The sequence below is a fragment of the Mesocricetus auratus genome, unplaced genomic scaffold (assembly GCF_017639785.1).
Source record: "Mesocricetus auratus isolate SY011 unplaced genomic scaffold, BCM_Maur_2.0 Super-Scaffold_100676, whole genome shotgun sequence".
Taxonomy (NCBI): Eukaryota; Metazoa; Chordata; class Mammalia; order Rodentia; family Cricetidae; genus Mesocricetus; species Mesocricetus auratus.
In genome coordinates this window covers 146396274-146408585 of record NW_024429266.1, presented here as the reverse complement: position 1 = coordinate 146408585, position 12312 = coordinate 146396274, and the positions used below count along the sequence as shown (strand labels likewise).

The window sequence follows — 12312 nt, the reverse complement described above, 5'->3', positions numbered from 1 at the left end:
AACAGAATTCCCCATGCACACAACTGGAAGGCTTGGGAGTCAGGTTTGGATTCATGCTAATCTTCATTGAACATGCTCCCTGGCTGATAGATAAACCAACTCAGGAGTTTGGATGTGCTACATGCTGAACTCTCAGTCAATTTACCAACATGATTTTTTATGACATATAAAATCCTCATGTTCCCAAAAGACTTGGTAGCCTTTGATTTATAAAGAGAACCAGATAATGGTAATTATGCCAAGTACAATGAAGTGAAGAGATTAACCTCCACAAATCACTTATGGAAATGTCTAATTACTGTAAATTCAACTTCATATTTGCAGTTTTTCTCTTTGTTTCACATATATAATTCTTTTTGCAGTACTGGGCAGCATACTTAAGGCATTTTACATGATAGACAAATACTATATTACTAAACTGCACTCCTGTAATAGTTACAATCCCATGAAGATAGTAAATTCCTGATCACAAAAGCTTAACAGTTATTCAATAGTAGATTCTCAAAAATATATGTTTCAATTAAACAAGTTACATAAAAATCAAGATTCACTAGATACACAGACTTATAGTTGATTAAAAAAAAGATGCCGGGTTTTAAAAAATTATCTATCTTTTTTATTTTATGTGCATCACTGTTTTGTCTGCATGTATCTCTGTGTGAGGGTGTCAGATTCTGAAGTTAAAGACATTTGTGAGCTGCCATGTGGGTGCTGGGATTTGAATCCAGGTTCTCTGGAAGAGAAGTCAGTGCTCTTAAAACCTGGCTTGTTGCAGATAAAGTCCTTAAATCAGGAATCAATTTGCAGGCTTATAAACGAATGAGTTCACTAAAATCACAGGCAAAATGACTTGGGGTCATAAAAATCAGAACTTGAGCTCAACGCATCCATTTATTAACTACTGAATTCAACAAATTACTTAACCTGTTTAGCTCTTTAATAATCATTAAATAAAAAAATTAGAATACCACATCACTTCTTATAGTGTGGTGATAAAAATTAAGCCAGGCACACATACATTGAGAAAGATTGGCCTAGAGAGAATAGGGATGTCATATGATATTTTATTAGGGAGAAGTCGCTCACATGAGAAGCTGAGAACCTAAGGTCAGTGCTCACTGCTCCCCGAGGCCATACTGGAACCCCAAGAGAGCATCTTTTTCCCCTCAGCTCTTTTACCTCCCATACCTTTTACGTACCAGTGACCATGCCAAAACAGGCGTGATCAGCGCTATAAGTACATAAGTTCTCTCTCTACAATTCACATTTTAGTCTAAAGAAGAGATTAAGTCTTGAAACAAAATTAAATTGTGTCTATATACAAAAAGTCTCAAACATATATAAGGCATATATACACAGAAAAGGATAAGGATATTTATGCATCAGACAACATGAATAGAATGAAGACCTTACACAGTATGGCGAATTGCAATAAACAAATTATAAATCACTAGAAGATACAATAATCTACCTATATCCCTTCCTAAGCTTATCTATCCCATCTAAACCCTAAAAATACCTGAAAGAGATGCGCAAGTCTGAACACCTCCTTCCAATCCCAACCCTAAACAATTGAAAACTAACCCTAAGCAGGTGTAAATTATCCTGAAGTATCAAAGTAGGGAAAGGGGCATAGTATTCTCAGAAGTACTTCCTCTTGAAATGGGATAACGATAACCTCATGGGATACTGTAGGAAGAAAATGTTAGAATAGTGAAAATCTCAAGTGAATTAGCTACAACATTTGTACCCAGTCTCTGTTTGGTGGGAGATGCTTGATGGAAGTTCTTGATTAAAGTTTTTATCTTGTTTAATAATTCTTATTTGGCCAGAGTGTAATAAGAAGGTGCACTATATCAGTTAATTAGTCTGGACTTGTCTAGAGTTATGTAGTCCCAAACTGGTTTCAGGGTGGAAATTGTCAATTCATATGCATCAAGTCTCAGCAGTGCTAGAAATACAATGGAGAGCTTTATGGAGGGAAGAGACAAAAGCCCTCGAGCTTCAAGGATTAAAGAAAGGCTATGAAGCTTCCCAAGATAAGATTCTTGGTGAGGGTGCTTTTGTTGACCCATAGGTTCAGGCTGCAAATGATGAACACATCTTGTCTTTATGCCATACAGCAGCTCTGAATACTATGGATAAGGTTCATGAACCAGGAGAGAAAATACAACCCTATCCCAAAGTGGTTCAGGATCCAAGAGAAAGCTTAGAAAGGTTATCCAGAGCAGTAGAATTACAGGTATCTGTTTCAGATTCTTATAGAATTTCTAGCTTATGAGAATGCAAATCCACAATGCAGTCATTACTTTGGCCATTAAAAATCAGGTCAGCACAACTGGAGTAATGGGTCCTGTATACAACTAACCTTGAGTATAAGGATCAAGATACAGAAGTTTGGGTAGGAGAAGCGATTTCTAGAGGTTTAAAAAGACATCGAAATACCAGATGTTTTAACTGTAGCAAAATAGGACATCTAAGAAGAAATTGTAAGCAAAGAATTCCTAGAAATAATGCTCCTCCTAGGCCTTAGCCTTCTGAATTATGTAGGAGATGTGGCAAAGGCCGACACTGGACCAATGAATGTAGGTAGACCATGGACAAACAAGGTAACCCTTTACAATTGGGAAACTCCTTGGGGGGGGGCCTCTTGAAGGCCTCCATGTCAAAAGTGGTCTGGTCATTCCCAGTTACTGTAGAGGACAATCTCTCCCAGGACAATTAGAAGATCCACTGCCTATTGTAAAGAATAATACCGCACTGGATGATAGATTAGCTACTGTGGATGAAACAAACGTAACTGGATGAAACAAAAAAACGTATATTTTGTCAAACTTCTATACAGGATCACATAACAAACTAGCAGTTAGGGTAAATAAGGTAATTATCGGTCTTTTAGATATTGAAACTGATGTCACCATCATAAATCAAAAATCCTGGCCTTCAAGATGGCCACTACAAGAGGTAAACGTTCAATTCTTAGGGATTGGAATCCTATCTCAAGAAAAAAACAAAGCGCGAGATGGGTTGAGTGTATAGGGCCAGAAGGACAAAGAGGAAGACTGACGCCATATGTCGCAAACATTGCTACTAATCTTTGGGGTTGGGATCTATTACAGCAATGGAATACCCAGACTAAAATTTCTCCTGTATAAGATATGAATCATAAACATGCTTTTTGTGTTAGAAAAATATTGTAAAGCACTACAGAAAACAGATGCCAACCATATAGGCTGTACAGAATACCAGTGCCAAACCTAGAGAGGAACCAAACACTCTTCCCTTAAAATAGCTAACAGATGAACCTGTCTGGGTAGGGCGATGGCCCATGACCCCTGAGAAGTCAGAGGCTTTAGAAAAGCTGATTCAAGAACAGCTAAATGACAGACTATGGACACCCCCATCGAGGGCCTCACCCTCTCTGGGAAAATGAGGGGATGATGGAGGGGGGGTTGGGGGAAGGGCACAGGAGGAGGGGAGGGAAAGGGAGAGGGACCTGGAACTGACTTGTGAAGCAACCTTGTTTCTAATCTAAATTTAAACTTAAAAATAAATAAAAAAGATAATCTGAAAAAAATGTTGGGCATATTGAGTAATGTACCAATCCATGAAATTTCCCTGTTTTGTTATCAAAAAGAAATCTGGTAAATGGCGGATGCTCACAGACCTGAGGGCTATCAATAAAGTAATAGCGCCTATGGGCTCTTTACAGACTTGGATGCCACTCCCCTTCTCTGATACCTAAAAGATGGCCTAGTAAAGTCATTGATCTAAAAGATTGCTTCTTCACTATACCTTTACAAGAAAAAGATAGGGAAAATGTGCCTTCATAGTGTCTACCTATAACAATTCTCAACCAGTTAGGGATACAAATGGAAGGTTTTGCTACAAGGAATGTTAAATAGTCCTACTCTATGCCAGTGTTTGGCACAAAAACCTTTGGAAATAATTCACAAACAATTTCCAAAATCTATAATTTACCATTATATGGATGATATACTGTTGGCTGAGAGATCTTAAGTACCCATAGCCCTGATCATGCCTGTTTGGGCGTGGTCACAGGTATGTATAAGTACGGGGGATAAAAGAACTGAGGGGAAAGACACTCTCTCTCTTGGGCTTTTGGTTGGGTCTCATAGAGCAGTGAGCACTGACCTTAGGTTCTCGACTTCTCATATAAGTGACTTCTCTCTAATAAAATATCATATGACATCCCTATCCTGTCTAGGCTAATCTTCCTCAATATCTGGTGTCAGGAAGTACGTTTACCCAGCCTTCCCGCACTCTGCCTTCTTCCCCTAACCAGATTTCAATGGCTTTGTTCCATGGCCACTCCAAAGTCTGCTTCCTTCTCCTGCCACAGCTGCTGCGGAACCCTGAGAGAGGAGCTGGCCGAGCCTCTACCAAGAAGCCACTCCTGAGCAGCTGACCTACTAGCTGCAACCACCGCTCCGGGAACCCATAAGGCTCTATGGTCTTCCCCATCTGCTTACAGGTATGTAAGATCTCTCCCTACACACATATAAAGCAATTGGCAGAGTGGCAGGTAGATCATAATTGATTATCCTTATAACTCGTGTGTGTGTGAGTCTGTGTGTGTGTGTGTGTGTGTGAGAGAGAGAGAGAGAGAGACAGAGACAGAGAGACAGAGACAGAAAATATTCATTTATCCACAAATAAATGTTTGTAGCTTTTACTGAATTCTTAGATGTTTGGTGACCCAATGTCAAGAAAAACTGTCCTATGCCTATGACAAATCACAAAAAGGAAAAGAGCTGAATCAGAGATGGTTCAGTGAGAAGATATTTATTTAAAGGAAAACTTATAGGCAGATACTTAATTATTTTGTTCTAAGGAAGTAAATTATGAGTAGTATGTTAGCTGCAATACAGAAATTTTCATTATTGTTAGAAAAGATTAAATAAATGAATGAAATTTCTGTAACTATGATTTAATATAGTATCAGAAATATGAACTCCTAGAGTAAGAACTGTGATTATTTTAAAGAACAAATAAGAATTCATGCAGAACATGATTCCAACTACGTAAAATATAATATACACGGGACTTACGTTAATAAGCACCTACCTCACAATTTTACTCAAGGTTGCTACAGTAAGGAGAGTAATTTCCTCCTTGTATTTCATCAACTCTCAAAACCCAAAAAGAGGAAATACAAGAATGCAGATATGGTGATATAAAGCAGCACTGATCAACAGTACTTTTTCTAGTGATAAGACACACAGCAGGATAGGCTGACACGCACAAATTATCAAACACTGCCGGACAGGTGGGAAGGAAAGCTGATGTTTAGACAAGCTAATTTCACGTGTACATGGTAAGGCCCCTACAGAATGGGTCTTCTGACATCATGAATCACAGGCAAGTGGAAGCAGCAGACATTAACTGTGGACTAGTTCTTCTTGAACTTTTTTCTAGACAGTAGTTTTTCAGTTTCTCAGTGACCCATGTTAGCATGAAAATGTCCACAGTCTGGAGTTCTGCAGGACAGCCTCAGCACCATCCAAGAAATCAAAAAGCCTGCTTCATTTCACATAAAACTAAATTCCCTCTTTCACTAGCTCCTCCCAAACTCTTGCTTGCATCTGCTTGCAAGGTAAGTTACACTAACTGTAAGCAGTATCAGCCCATTCCATGGCACACACTCTCTCCATCTTTAGTCCTGTTCTGTCAGGAAGGACTCTCTGAGTGTAATATAGTACCAAGTCCTGACTCAGATTCAATTTGGAAATTAAAAAAAAAACGTTTCAGTGAAGAAATTGCTAACTAATTCAAAGTTGTATAGGAAATGTTAAAAGGAGGCTCACAAAGTTACAGCAAAGAAGGCACAGAGGCAGAAGATTCCCAAGAGAAAGAAGAACACACTAACAACTGCTGACATTCTTAATGTAAAACCCTTTGAGAATTGGACATCATTTTAATAAATGTTAATTTTCAAAATATCCTATAAATTTAAAACTCGAATAAAGTTCAAAATCTAAAAAAGTTACCAAAGAGTAAAAGAAAGGTATTTTGTTAATTTCAATAATTTTTCTCTAGGTTTCTTTTCAGGTTGATGTTAATACTAATGAAGTCTATTACTTCGTGGGAGAAGAAAACAAATGTTTCAGATTTTATCCGGTACATTTACAATGGGCTGAAGAAAATGACATTTTTGTATAAAGTGTGGTGAATACTGAGGGTGCAGTAGGTATCTGGGGTGTTGGATTCCTGAGGCTGAGGCTTGGCGGGTCTACTGTTAAGTTCCAGGTGACAGGGCAGCAGGAAAGACCCATTGAGGGAAACCTACTCTGGCTAGGGTAGACACCCCCAATACAATTGAGCAGGGTTAAGTACCATACATCAGGAAGGCAGCTCACCTTGAACTGTGCTAAAGAAATAGAGACTAAATATCCCTTTAACGGGATGATGCACATTCCTTGACAGATTCCAACACCCAGTAGCCTGCAGGGCCACAATCATGTGTTTTGTAAGTCTTCTGGAATTCTGAAATATTCAGAAAAGCATTTTCCCTTTTCTCCTAGTTTTTAAAGTAAGCTTGTTCTTTCTGTAAAGTTCCCCTCCTTGTTTTATGGGACGTGGTTACCATGTGACTGACCTAAATGCAGGCTTCACTCAAATGGCAAGGCCTTTTTTGTCATCCATCTCTTCTTCATTCTCCTCCTCTGAAGCAGGTGCCAAGATCCACAGCTTACCTGTCTGGAGTTTTTTCCATTCTTACAATTTTTTTATTAATGAGGTTGATCTAATTTACCTGTTATCATCTGGTGACTACAAAAGGACACCCCAACATTTCCAATGACATAGGTTGAGGAAATACCTGGTCTAAATAAACAAAGGGGACAGCACATAAGGAATGAAACCCAAGGTTGACTCCTGGCATCCATAGGGATATGCACAAGAGTTTATATGCATAGCTACACACAATCACATGGAAAATTAAATTCAATTGAAACAATAGAATTAGAGTTAGAAGGGATTTAAGAAGTCAAAATGATAGCAGTCTATAATTTCTCTATATAAACAGAACATTAAAAGAAACCAACTCCTCCTATTGACAACACCATGGCACAAAATGTATAACTGAGTCGATCTTAAGTGATCCTGGTACATTTTAGAATACTTAAATTCTTTCAGGCTTACTAGTATTAAAAAAATGAAGTATCATCTTATAGATGAGGAATATCCCCCATGTACTTCCTTTGTAAACTTATTTTAAATCAGCATATGATATAATAGATACTATCATAGCAGTTCCAAACCAAATATGAATCAGTGACACTCCTCCTTCTCCCCATTTCTCCTGTAACCTCTCCCTAGTCTCCTTTCTGCTTTCATGTCTCATGTGTCCTTTTGCTCTGCCTCCCTCCTCAGTACCTTGTTCTACTTTTTCCCTGTCTTTGAAAAGTAGTATTAAATAAGCCCACCCAGTGACCACAAGGATCCAAGCCCCCAGCAGTGAAAACCACTGTGATCCATGTAACAAGCTCCAGGACAATCAACCACTTCCTGAGCTGCATGGTTTCTGATTTCCCCGTGTGTGTGTGTGTGTGTGTGTGTGTGTGTGTGTGTGTGTGTGTGTGTGTGTGTGTGTGTGTGTATACATGCACATGCACACAGGAACAAATGTAGGCAAAGCTAAACAAGCTAGATAGTGCATTCAGAAATTAAGTCTGGAAAACTCAACATAAAACTGAATCTTTCACCTGTTGTCCGTAAAACAAGACCAGTTTTTAAAGAAAGATGAGCAATGAAAACAATGTATTTCCAAAAAGCAAAATCAAGAGCATACAACAAATGGGTAAAACAGCAAATGTGGGAAGAAAATGAATTTGTTTGGACAAAAGGGAAACTAAAAGATAAACTACAAAAAGGCTTCTAGTTTACCACTGTTCCAGGGAGCATCTCATTCAGACTGCAGGAAAAAACACTCTTGCATGACTGATTTAAGGATTATGGTTTAGGCCAGTGCTAATAAAATTCTCAGCACCACATAGAATAAAGTGTGTTGGTGCTTGTTTGTATCTTAAGATCATGTCAGGTCACAAGTGTTTTTTTTTTTAAATGGGACTGAAAAAATAGAAGCTGTTGTTGCTGTATTAACATAATGGTTTCCTGGTATCTGGCTCCCTGGAGTAATACATAAGGGGAGTGCTCGGCTAGAGGATGGCTCTGGGGAAACCAAGCCTTCTTGCATCACTTCAAGGTAGCTACAGGAGGCTAATTGCAGAGGAGTTGATAGACTCCCTGGGGAATCCACTCCAGGTCCTGTTGGTCAGAAAGAAGTTGTCCAGAATATAAAGGGAGCATGTCAAGAAGAAACAAAAGGAAGGGAGTGGGAGAAACAAAAGACTCCTAGAGACTTGGCTCATTAGATCTCTTACTTCAAGGATAGGTGGGATATATACCATTGTGTTCACTGTTACTAGTACAATATTGTACACCTGAAATGTGTTCATGGATGTGTTTTACCACACTATGAACAAATTGAAAACAATATAAAACAAAGCCTTAAATAAAATGTCTCCAAACCATATTTTGTATTTAAAACATAACTTGTATCTAAACAAATAATAAACCACTAACTCAATAGTTGTAGTAGTAGTAGTAATAATAGTGGATATTAGTCATACACAGAGTAGTTACCTCATAAAAAAAAAGTCAACCCCCATGATGGTGGGATATGTAGTTTTCTACTTGTACCCACATAATAAGTACACAGCCATTTATGGAATTTGCAAGGAATGTGGTGAGGGCCTGGGAGAGCCCACAAAGGAGCAGGGTCCACTGAGAGGACAGCACTACATCAGGGACAAACTTGCCAGCTCTAGACCTAGAAATGGTCCTAAACTCCTGTGGATGTGGCTACAGACTTACTTGGCTTTGGAAGATTCTTCAGCCAAAACCATAAACCAAAGAAAGGAACCTTGGCCATGTATGTCTTAGTGATATGACTGCTGAAGAATATGTCTTATTCTTATGTGTGGTTCTGGAGCCATCCCTGACAGTTAACTATGGTCTTGTCATCAATGGCCTGAAGCAGTCATGCTCAGAATTCCACCCACAGAGAAACGGGGAGTTTGGGAGTGTGGGATGGAAAACAGTGATCTAGAATGTGGGGCAGGAATGGTGAGTACAGTATTACAGCAGACCCTGTAGGAACTTTGGCAAGGAGGGCAGACCCTCTTATATACTGGCAGATAGTAGTCCCAACTACAAATACAACCAGAAGGAGCTGTGGTCAGCTGTGTCTTAAAGGTGCATGCAAAGACTTTAGTGGTGGAAGAGCACCTTTTGTGGCTGGGTCACAGTCAGAGGCTAGTATTGACAATTCAGAGGCTCGGTCATTAACTCAGGAAGAGCCAGCAACACACCTAGGATAGACTTGCCATCTAGACTCTGAAACACATCAGTTAAGGCCACCCAGTGACCAGAAGGATCTAAGCCTCCAACTGTGATTCCCACTTGAACCATGTAGACAGCTCCAGTCTACTCAATCACTCCCCTAGCTACATGTTTTTTTCTCCCTCCAAAACTTATGTTGAAGGTTCCTCCCACCTTCAATGTATATAAAGGTGTGACTGTCCAATAAATGACTGAAATGAGAAGCTCATTGGAAGAGTACATGCTTAGTACCCTGAACTCAATACCCAGAGTCTATAGAAATAAATACAGAGTGACTGTTGAGTCATTTTATGCTCTTATGAATGAAACTAAGTGCCCTTGCAACACAGCCTGAGAAACCATCCTGCTTTCTTCAACATGAGGACAGGATTCCTTCCTCCAGAGCAGGTAGAAACAAGGTGCCACCTCCAAAGCAGAGGGCAGTCCTACCAGACAAACCAACCTGCTGCTGTCTCAATCCTGAACTTCTCAGACCCCAGAATGGTGAGAAATAAATTTATTGTTTATAAGTTATCAGTCTCAGGTATATTGTTATACAAGCAAAAATAGAAAAGACCAAAAGAAATGTATGCTCCTTCAAATGTACAGACACCAATACAGAACAACCCAGATAACAGAAGAGACATACACATTCTATCAAAGGAAACAAAAACATTGTTCATAACAAACAATGAAGGTCTTCAAACTGCCTGAAAAAGAATAAAAACTAATCGTCTTTAAAAAGTTCAATGGTAGACAGAAAACTAAACAGAATTAGGAAACAATGCACCATGAAAATGAGAAATTTAATAAATAAATTGAAAACATACAAAGAACCAAAAAGAACTAAATAAAAGGGTTGACACTGGAGAATAAAAAGACAGAAATAAAAAATTCAATAAAGCACCATTTGCAGGATGGATTATGCAAGGGCAAGATAAGTAAACAGGAAGGTGAAACATTTAAAACTGGTAAGATAGCGAATCAGAAACAAAAAAAAAACAATAAGAAAAATGAGCAAAGAATAAGAGTTACAAAGAAGAAGGGGAATTGTCAGAAAGGTTAAATAAATACTGTTCAAAACCTTCTAAATCTTTTTTTTCTTTCATTATTTTTTATTACTTTTTTTTTAGAAAAGAACTTGCTTCACATGCCAATCCCAGTTCCCTCTCCCTCTCCTCCTCCCGCAACCCCCCACCATCTCCCCAGCCTCCCACCCTACCCCCTCTTCCTTCCACATAGGGGATATCCAGTCTGTCATTTCACTCAGGTCAGGGTCCAGGCCCTTCCCCAAGAGTCCAGGCTGAGAGAGCATCCCTCTTTGTGATATGGACACACGAAGTCCATTTGTATGCCAGGGATAAATACTGATCTACTGCCCAGGGCCCCATTGGTTGCCCAGGCCTCCTCACTGACTCTCACACTCAGGGGGTCTGGATCAGTCCCATGCTGGCCTCCCAGCTGTCAGTCTGGGGCCAAGAACTCCCCCTTGTTCAGGATAGCTGTTTCTGCTGGTTTCGCCAGCCCATTCTTTGCCCATTTGCTCATCACTCCTCTCTCCCTCTAAGGCCATACTACCCTGAACGCGCCTGATCTCGTCTGGTCTCAGAAGCTAAGCAGGGTCGGGCCTAGTTAGTAATTGGATGGGAAACCTCATAAATCTTGGGAAGCATTTGGGTACCCAGAAACTAAGGAAAACAAAACCACTACCTCAGATCAGCTCAAGAGGAGGAGTGAAAGTCAACATCGGAGACCAAAGAGGTGGCTCAGTGGTTAAAAGTACTAGCTGCTCTTATAGAGGACCCGATTTCTAGCCCCAGAACCTATATGGCAGCTCACAACTGTCTGTAACTTCAGTTCCAGAGGATATGATGACCTTAACTGACCTCCATAGACACTGCATACACATAGTACTTAAATATACATGAAGGTAAAACACCCATGCCCACAAAATACATTTGTAAATGTAAATTTAAAAAAGCAAGATCAGAGTTGAGAAACTGCTCACACAAAATGCAATGCCTGTGGCCATATTGGACTTGTTCAACAAAAACCTTATAAGTCAAGAATAAGTAGGGTGATAAACTATTCATTGTGCTCAAAGGGAAAACAAAAGAAAAAAACCAATAAACAAAAACAAAACCAAAAAGACCTCACCAATGGAGAACACAACTTGCAAAGGCGTTCTGCGGACATAAAAAGGAGGTAAAGACATTGCCACACAGATCTGTCTAATAAAAAGTTTGAGGAGTGTTAAATAGAAACAAGAAGCACTAACAAACAGCATGAAGAATACAACTATTCTAATTTAAATAAAAGCATACATTGAGAAAAAAAAAAGAGAATACAACCGTGTGGAGCTCACTAGCAAAGTTAGAGCAGGTGAGTTCAGACCCTGAGACCAGTATGCAAAGCATTTCAAAGTCAGTGTAAAAGTTACAGAACTATTAAATATTATTATTATTATACCTTCAGTAATCTGTCAGTGAGTACAGAACTATAAAAATAAGAGTGACTCACAGCGAAAAGGAAAAAGGGAAAGGAGTAAATGAGTATATATAAGAAATTGAAGCTATTACTGTTATGAAACAGAACATTATAACTACAAGATGTTTCATATAAGTCCCATGGAAACCTTAAAGTAAAACCAACTAACAGATTCCACTTGAAACCAGTGGTGCACATGTGGCCTTTAATACCAGCACAACACTCAAACGGAAGTAGGTAGTTCAGCTGTTCAACGTCAAAGCTGCCCATACTACACAGGAGTTCAAGGCCAACTAAAGTTACATGAGACCCTGTCTCAAAAGGTGAGATCAGTAAGGAGTCATGCATTCAAAGCATAGTATCAGAACAAATCACCAAGGATCACTGTAAAATAAATGAAAGAACCCTATGAAGGGTAAA

General features: G+C 39.2%; 1 protein-coding gene and 1 pseudogene across 4 annotated transcripts in view; one reads left to right on the top strand and one right to left on the bottom strand.

The window, feature by feature from the left end:
• Positions 1-12312, bottom strand: part of Exoc6b (exocyst complex component 6B) — a 437176-nt gene that overhangs the window by 118203 nt on the left and 306661 nt on the right. The window lies entirely within an intron of this gene.
• LOC121137373 lies at positions 10967-11084 on the top strand (annotated as a pseudogene).